The following is an 8,730-nucleotide window of genomic DNA, read 5'->3' as shown; positions in this document are numbered from 1 at the left end:
CACGCAGGCCCAGGTGTGAGTTGCACCTGCTGGTGATTGGGTAGGCTTCTTTTGCGTGAGTACAGCTCCCAGGCTACCTTTTGAAGTGCAATCTCCTCACAGATCCTCCCCAGCCATGGTGTCCATTATTGACTGTCTGGGAGCAATACACATCACATCATAGTAATGCCATTAACAGTGACCCTGGACACTGGCAGATAGGCAGGAAAATGGCAGCTTTCTGAGAATGGCATTTTCAAAATAGTAAATTAAAATGCGACTTTACCACTGGATTAGATTTTAAAATATTGTTAGTTTGAGTCCTTGAATCATGGTTGTAGTTAATCCCAAACTAAAGGTATGCATTATAAGGAGTTGTAAAATATAACTCAGTGTTTTTCTTTGGGAGAGCCAGGTTTGCCACAGTGAAAAATGGCGATGGGGTTTTTTCACAGCTTGGAGATGTTAAATTTAAATTCACATGTCCTACTTTTTAACTACCATGCACGCTGCTCTCTGGGCATTTAGGGCCTACCCTAGGGGCGATTTATAAGCATTTAAAGGGATGGTTTAGGTCTGGCAAAAGGTTAATTTTGCCAGGTTGAAATGGACATTCAAAAATGTTCACCTACGCTGGAAAGACATGTGCAGCAGTCCACCAGTAGCATTTAGTTTATCTGGTCTGGGTACATGTTTTTCCAAATACCAGGATCATACCTGTTAATTAAAAGTGGCAATCAGAGATCTGCCAATTTTACTATGTTATAAGGGAGAGCACTAGCACTTTACCACTGGTTAACAGGGCTAAAGTGCATAGAATCCTAAGAGCAACAAAACAGTTCAGCAACAAAATACAAAAATCTTCAGGGACCTTCTAGAAAGGGTAATTTCCAAAATATCCTGTTTTGAGCCCCTTTTGAGCGGAAGCACAATTGTCATGTTTAGATTTTTACCTTGAAGATTTCTTTCCTTAGTAGAAATCACATCCGCTTTAACCCCTTCGCTGCTCATGACGAGCTCAGCTCGTCATGAGGCACGGTTGAGCTGTGCTTATGACGAGCTGAGCTCGTCATGAACAATGGGGTTCGATAATCATCAGCACAGGAGGGGAAAACCACTAGCAGCAAGGTGTTAAAGGCTGGAAAACCTCAGGTCCTGTCAATATGTCCCCGCTCATATTTTTTAACCCAGACAATTTGAACCTATGCACCTACCTAATCTTCCACATTTCTTTCCTCCTTTTTATTTCATAAAGGAAGAGGAGCAGTTGCATAAACTGAACCCCTATTGGATGTCTCCTACTGCATCAACCTCGCTAGACAGGAAAGACTGGATGACCAGCTTCTTGTGATCATTGTCAGAATGAAGAAAGGCAAGGTGGTGAGAAAATGCACCATTTCACACCAGGGTATTGTATATATCAAAGGCTTTTATACCTTGTTCAAGAAAGATGAATCATAGAGCACTTCTACACACCCCACTAGGGCCCTGGCTGCTTCCATGGCTCTTACCAATGGCATAGTGATGGATGGCATCTATCGGGCAGCCTCATGGTCATATCTGCATATTCATGTTAAGCAGTTCTCTGATGGAACGGTGTGCAAAATAACATAGGACAGGGTTGCCGAGTAATTATCAGGGGCTGAGATTAATTCAAGCATTCCATTCATCGCTTATTTGTATACTTCAGTGTGACGCTCTTAGTGGGACTGGTATGACCAGTCATGGGTCCGGTGAATATTGTCTCACTGAAACCAGGCTATACATGTCTTTTGATCCCTATTAAGGGTGAAACCGGTCTTGGGTTGTTTGTGTTCTGGCTCTGGGGGGGGGACTTGGCCTGGCAGTACAGGCTGGACTGTTCCTATTGGGTCAGGGCCAAGACTGATTTGCCTATGGTTGGGTTCAAACTAAGGTGGCGTGGTGTTAACGATGGACTGGGCTGCAGTCCTGAATAATTACCAGTAGCTGAGATTATTTTATGCATTCCATCCATCACTTTTCTGTGTACTTCAGTACATACAACTTAATGCATTATGTTGTAATTAGATACACTTGTACATGCTATGTGCATGATTTTACTTTAGTTTTCAAAGGTGAAAGTGATACAATTAGTGTGAAAGGGAAGTGTATTGATAAATATAGCATGACATGTTTGATTGTGACATTAAGTCACTAAAACAGTGATGTCTCAGAATGGTGTTTTTGCACCGTATTATAGTACACAACTCACCATTGATGAAGCACTGCTCAATCACATTAATAGAACAATCAAAATATCAGCTAATGGGAAAAATGTATCAAATTGTCTAGTGGTCAATCCAACACCTGTATATCCAGATATTTTCTGTGCCCAAACCAGAGGAACTAGATGGGGCCTTAGATCAGAGCTGATGTCTATATGGAGTGCTCTTGCATGGCGATGTTGTGAAATGCACAACAGGCTACTACTATTTTGCACCAAACTCCCCCCCCCCCCATGTGCTCAAGACTTTTGAAGCCTGACTTAGGATTTAAAAAGTGCATTCAATGATGATTTGTGTATATGTGTATCAATGGTCGAAGTGTATTAAAAAAAGTATGGAAACTGTGAAGCTGTGTGCAAAGACGTGGGGTGAGTGAGCTTAGTGGCAAGGGCAAAGGCATAGCTAAAACAATAAAATATTCTGTGACTTTTTTTGGTCCTTCACCTTCAGGTAACTACATATAAAATAGGGCACAGCTTAAATGGATAACAATGTAAGTGAAGTTCATCAGTGGGAAATTCACTATTGTAAATTATGAAACCTCTATTAGTTAATGCACTGCAGAGGTCTGTGTGTGTAACCAAGAGCCACATAATTGAATTCTGACTTCAAAGCACAGTTTACATTTTTAGATTGAGCAGTTACACACATTTATATTTCTTTCAGGGAAGCAGGCACCCTGAGAAAAAGGGCTTGTTCATCTGTCCGCCCCTCCCTCTGTTTCACTGAACAGGAGTCTCCCTACCTTGCACCTCAATTGAAGCATTTCAACTGTCGAATTTAACTGATGGTTGACTTTTCACAAAATGTAAGGAAACTGTTTTTCTTAAATTCAAAAGGCATTGGCACGCCATGCCCCTCAGATCCTGCCCGCGTTGACCACTGATGTGTTTGTCCTATTGTATCTCTGTTCCTTGCCTGAGGTAGTGTGGGTGGGCATCTGAAGGGTGTGAGGAGATGGTACAAGAGGGCACACCAAGCATCACCTGCTACAAAGATGTGATATTCCTAAAGATGTTCTTTAATTCTAAAGCTACTGCATCATGTGTACCTTTATGTAGTAACTGCAAGAGTAATGTGTGAAAGGGGGGAGCAGAACAGAAGCATATTTGTCTCCCTGTGTACATATTTGGCTGTCATACACCAACATGCCACAATGCATGAGTGCTGTGGAAGCATAGTTTTTGTGGTGAAAGGGGTCCTTTCCAGTGCAAAATCTATGCTTCAAGATAATTTCTACTTTGTTTGAGAGCTGTACAATGCAGTACACATGCAAAGTGGGGAAGAAAGAGGAGAACTTAAAAAAAACTCTAGTTATACTTGCCTTGAGGAGGCATAGGAGATTGATGCAAATCCATATCTACAAGTCTGTAGACTAGGCAATTGTGTTGAAAACCCATTGGTGGTATATGGTGATGCCCATACACCACCTAAGAAATACCGCCCTGACAAAAAGTAACATGAGACAGTGCATTATGCAACTTTGCCTTACCTTGGCCTACAATCCAATGGATATCGAGATTTGCGTTGGATTGTAAATTCCACCACAAAACTTTGCTTCACGTTTGTATTACAAAAGTAATGCACACCCGACACAAAGCTTTAGTCATTCTGGGCCTTAGCCTGTTCTTCTCTAATTTGTTGAGAAAGTGGTGCAGCTTTCAACATAACTTTCATCCTCTTATCCTTTGCCTATAAAGCTGCCAGAAAATGTTGCTTCACATAATTTCAAGGTCAAATGCAGTTTTGGTTCCTGTGGAAAGAATATCCTTCTAGAGTTTATTCGTGGCAGGTAGCCTCTGTCATTTGAGCAAGTCTTTTGTGATTGGTTTTCCATGCCTTTTCATTGAATCCTATGATTCATAAAGGGTTTGGGCATCCCACTGGTTTGAGACGGTGAACGCATTGTAAGTGTTTAATTTCTTTCCAAAATTCCAACATCCACTTTCCACAACAGTGTTACAGTGCTTTGCTATGCTTCACGTCATGGTTTTCTGATGAGCTCAATTCATTTGAGATATTGGAAGCCCACACATGGATGCTGCTCCACAATACTCTAAGAATGCATTATATCAAATGGACTGTTGTGTAAATTCCTGAATGGTAACATTGTATGCCCTATGTAATGAATGAGAAAATGAAATGAAGGGAAAAGGAGCTTTCTTATATCACTGTAGATGCAGACATCAAAAACGACAAGCACCAGATTGCGCAGATCTATGCCCTGTGAATAAATAGCCCCCAGTCCTTTTACCTATGGGGGCACTCACTTTTTGGTATTATAGCTCAGTTTGCAATGCCAAATGTTCATGGAGCCTTGTTCTTGGCTCCACTTTCAAATGTTGACATTCCTTCTTTTGCACTGGGTCATTGTAAAGCACTATAGTTTGGCCACTTTTCACAGTGCCTCAGAATGTAAAGCACTGTAAACATGCCAGTGTCCAGAGTGTCCCAGTGTGACCACAGTGTCCCAGTATGTATAGCAATGTGGGCATGCCAGTGTCCACCCACAGTGCCCCAGTATGTATAGCAATGTAGGCATACCGTTGTGCACAGTGCCCTAGTGTGTAAAGCAGTGTAGGCATGCTGGTGTCCACAGTGTCCCAGTATGTAAGCATGTCAGTGTCCACAGCGCCCCAGTTTGTAAAGCTCGGTAGGCATGCCGGTATCCACAGTGCCCCAGTTTGTAAAGCTCTGTAGGCATGCCAGTATCCACAGTGCCCCAGTTTGTATAGCTCTGTAGGCATGCGGGTATCCACAGTGCCCCAGTTTATAAAGCTCGGTAGGCATGCCAGTATCCACAGTGCCCCAGTTTGTAAAGCTCTGTAGGCATGCCAGTATCCACAGTGCTTCAGTTTGTAAAGCTCGGTAGGCATGCCGGTATCCACAGTGCCCCAGTTTGTAAAGCTCTGGCGGCATGCCGGTATCCACAGTGCCCCAGTTTGTAAAGCTCTGTAGGCATGCCAGTATCCACAGTGCCCCAGTTTGTAAAGCTCTGTAGGCATGCCAGTATCCACAGTGCCCCTGTTTGTAAAGCTCGGTAGGCATGCCGGTATCCACAGTGCCCCAGTTTGTAAAGCTTTGGCGGCATGCCAGTATCCACAGTGCCCCAGTTTGTAAAGCTCTGTAGGCATGCCAGTATCCACAGTGCCCCAGTTTGTAAAGCTCTGTAGGCATGTCAGTATCCACAGTGCCCCTGTTTGTAAAGCTCGGTAGGCATGCTGGTATCCACAGTGCCCCAGTTAGTAAAGCTCTGGCGGCATGCCAGTATCCACAGTGTCCCAGTTTGTAAAGCTCGGTAGGCATGCCGGTATCCACAGTGCCCCAGTTTGTAAAGCTCTATAGGCATGCCAGTATCCACAGTGCCCCAGTTTGTAAAGCTCGGTAGGCATGCCAGTATCCACAGTGCCCCAGTTTGTAAAGCTCTGGCGGCATGCCAGTATCCACAGTGCCCCAGTTTGTAAAGCTCGGTAGGCATGCCGGTATCCACAGTGCTTCGGTTTGTATAGCTCTGTAGGCATGCCGGTATCCACAGTGCCCCAGTTTGTAAAGCTCTGGTGGCATGCCAGTATCCACAGTGCCCCAGTTTGTATAGCTCTGTAGGCATGTCGGTATCCACAGTGCCCCAGTTCTTAAAGCTCTGTAGGCATGCCAGTATCCACAGTGCCCCAGTTTGTAAAGCTCTGTAGGCATGCCAGTATCCACAGTGCCCCTGTTTGTAAAGCTCGGTAGGCATGCCGGTATCCACAGTGCCCCAGTTTGTAAAGCTCTGGCGGCATGCCAGTATCCACAGTGCCTCAGTTTGTAAAGCTCTGTAGGCATGTCAGTATCCACAGTGCCCCAGTTTGTAAAGCTCTGTAGGCATGTCAGTATCCACAGTGCCCCTGTTTGTAAAGCTCGGTAGGCATGCCGGTATCCACAGTGCCCCAGTTAGTAAAGGTCTGGCGGCATGCCAGTATCCACAGTGTCCCAGTTTGTAAAGCTCGGTAGGCATGCCGGTATCCACAGTGCCCCAGTTTGTAAAGCTCTATAGGCATGCCAGTATCCACAGTGCCCCAGTTTGTAAAGCTCGGTAGGCATGCCAGTATCCACAGCGCCCCAGTTTGTAAAGCTCTGTAGGCATGCCAGTATCCACAGTGCCCCAGTTTGTAAAGCTCGGTAGGCATGCTGGTATACACAGTGCCCCAATATGTAAAGCTCTGTAGGCATGCCAGTATCCACAGTGCCCCAGTTTGTAAAGCTTGGTAGGCATGCCAGTATCCACAGTGCCCCAGTTTGTAAAGCTCTGTAGGCATGTCAGTATCCACAGTGCCCCAGTTTGTAAAGCTCTGTAGGCATGCCAGTATCCACAGTGTCCCAGTTTGTAAAGCTCTGTAGGCATGTCAGTATCCACAGTGCCCCAGTTTGTATAGCTCTGTAGGCATGCCGGTATCCACAGTGCCCCAGTTTGTAAAGCTCTGTAGGCATGCCAGTATCCACAGTGCCCCAGTTTGTAAAGCTCTGGCGGCAAGCCAGTATCCACAGTGCCCCAGTTTGTAAAGCTCTGTAGGCATGCCAGTATCCACAGTGCCCCAGTTTGTAAAGCTCTGTAGGCATGTCAGTATCCACAGTGCCCCTGTTTGTAAAGCTCGGTAGTCATGCCGGTATCCACAGTGTCCCAGTTTGTAAAGCTCTGGCGGCATGCCAGTATCCACAGTGTCCCAGTTTGTAAAGCTCGGTAGGCATGCCGGTATCCACAGTGCCCCAGTTTGTAAAGCTCTATAGGCATGCCAGTATCCACAGTGCCCCAGTTTGTAAAGCTCAGTAGGCATGCCAGTATTCACAGCGCCCCAGTTTGTAAAGCTCTGTAGGCATGCCAGTATCCACAGTGCCCCAGTTTGTAAAGCTCGGTAGGCATGCCGGTATCCACAGTGCCCCAGTTTGTAAAGCTCTGGTGGCATGCCGGTATCCACAGTGCCCCAGTTTGTAAAGCTCTGGCGGCATGCCAGTATCCACAGTGCCCCAGTTTGTAAAGCTCGGTAGGCATGCCGGTATCCACAGTGCTTCGGTTTGTATAGCTCTGTAGGCATGCCGGTATCCACAGTGCCCCAGTTTGTAAAGCTCTGGTGGCATGCCAGTATCCACAGTGCCCCAGTTTGTATAGGTCTGTAGGCATGTCGGTATCCACAGTGCCCCAGTTCTTAAAGCTCTGTAGGCATGCCAGTATCCACAGTGCCCCAGTTTGTAAAGCTCTGTAGGCATGCCAGTATCCACAGTGCCCCTGTTTGTAAAGCTCGGTAGGCATGCCGGTATCCACAGTGCCCCAGTTTGTAAAGCTCTGGCGGCATGCCAGTATCCACAGTGCCTCAGTTTGTAAAGCTCTGTAGGCATGCCAGTATCCACAGTGCCCCAGTTTGTAAAGCTCTGTAGGCATGTCAGTATCCACAGTGCCCCTGTTTGTAAAGCTCGGTAGGCATGCCGGTATCCACAGTGCCCCAGTTAGTAAAGGTCTGGCGGCATGCCAGTATCCACAGTGTCCCAGTTTGTAAAGCTCGGTAGGCATGCCGGTATCCACAGTGCCCCAGTTTGTAAAGCTCTATAGGCATGCCAGTATCCACAGTGCCCCAGTTTGTAAAGCTCGGTAGGCATGCCAGTATCCACAGCGCCCCAGTTTGTAAAGCTCTGTAGGCATGCCAGTATCCACAGTGCCCCAGTTTGTAAAGCTCGGTAGGCATGCTGGTATACACAGTGCCCCAATATGTAAAGCTCTGTAGGCATGCCAGTATCCACAGTGCCCCAGTTTGTAAAGCTTGGTAGGCATGCCAGTATCCACAGTGCCCCAGTTTGTAAAGCTCTGTAGGCATGTCAGTATCCACAGTGCCCCAGTTTGTAAAGCTCTGTAGGCATGCCAGTATCCACAGTGCCCCAGTTTGTAAAGCTCTGTAGGCATGTCAGTATCCACAGTGTCCCAGTTTGTATAGCTCTGTAGGCATGCCGGTATCCACAGTGCCCCAGTTTGTAAAGCTCTGTAGGCATGCCAGTATCCACAGTGCCCCAGTTTGTAAAGCTCTGGCGGCAAGCCAGTATCCACAGTGCCCCAGTTTGTAAAGCTCTGTAGGCATGCCAGTATCCACAGTGCCCCAGTTTGTAAAGCTCTGTAGGCATGTCAGTATCCACAGTGCCCCTGTTTGTAAAGCTCGGTAGTCATGCCGGTATCCACAGTGTCCCAGTTTGTAAAGCTCTGGCGGCATGCCAGTATCCACAGTGTCCCAGTTTGTAAAGCTCGGTAGGCATGCCGGTATCCACAGTGCCCCAGTTTGTAAAGCTCTATAGGCATGCCAGTATCCACAGTGCCCCAGTTTGTAAAGCTCAGTAGGCATGCCAGTATTCACAGCGCCCCAGTTTGTAAAGCTCTGTAGGCATGCCAGTATCCACAGTGCCCCAGTTTGTAAAGCTCGGTAGGCATGCCGGTATCCACAGTGCCCCAGTTTGTAAAGCTCTGGTGGCATGCCGGTATCCACAGTGC

This window comes from Lissotriton vulgaris, unplaced genomic scaffold, assembly GCF_964263255.1.
Source record: "Lissotriton vulgaris unplaced genomic scaffold, aLisVul1.2 SCAFFOLD_466, whole genome shotgun sequence".
Classification (NCBI taxonomy): Eukaryota; Metazoa; Chordata; class Amphibia; order Caudata; family Salamandridae; genus Lissotriton; species Lissotriton vulgaris.
Note: the sequence above shows the minus strand (reverse complement) of the source record.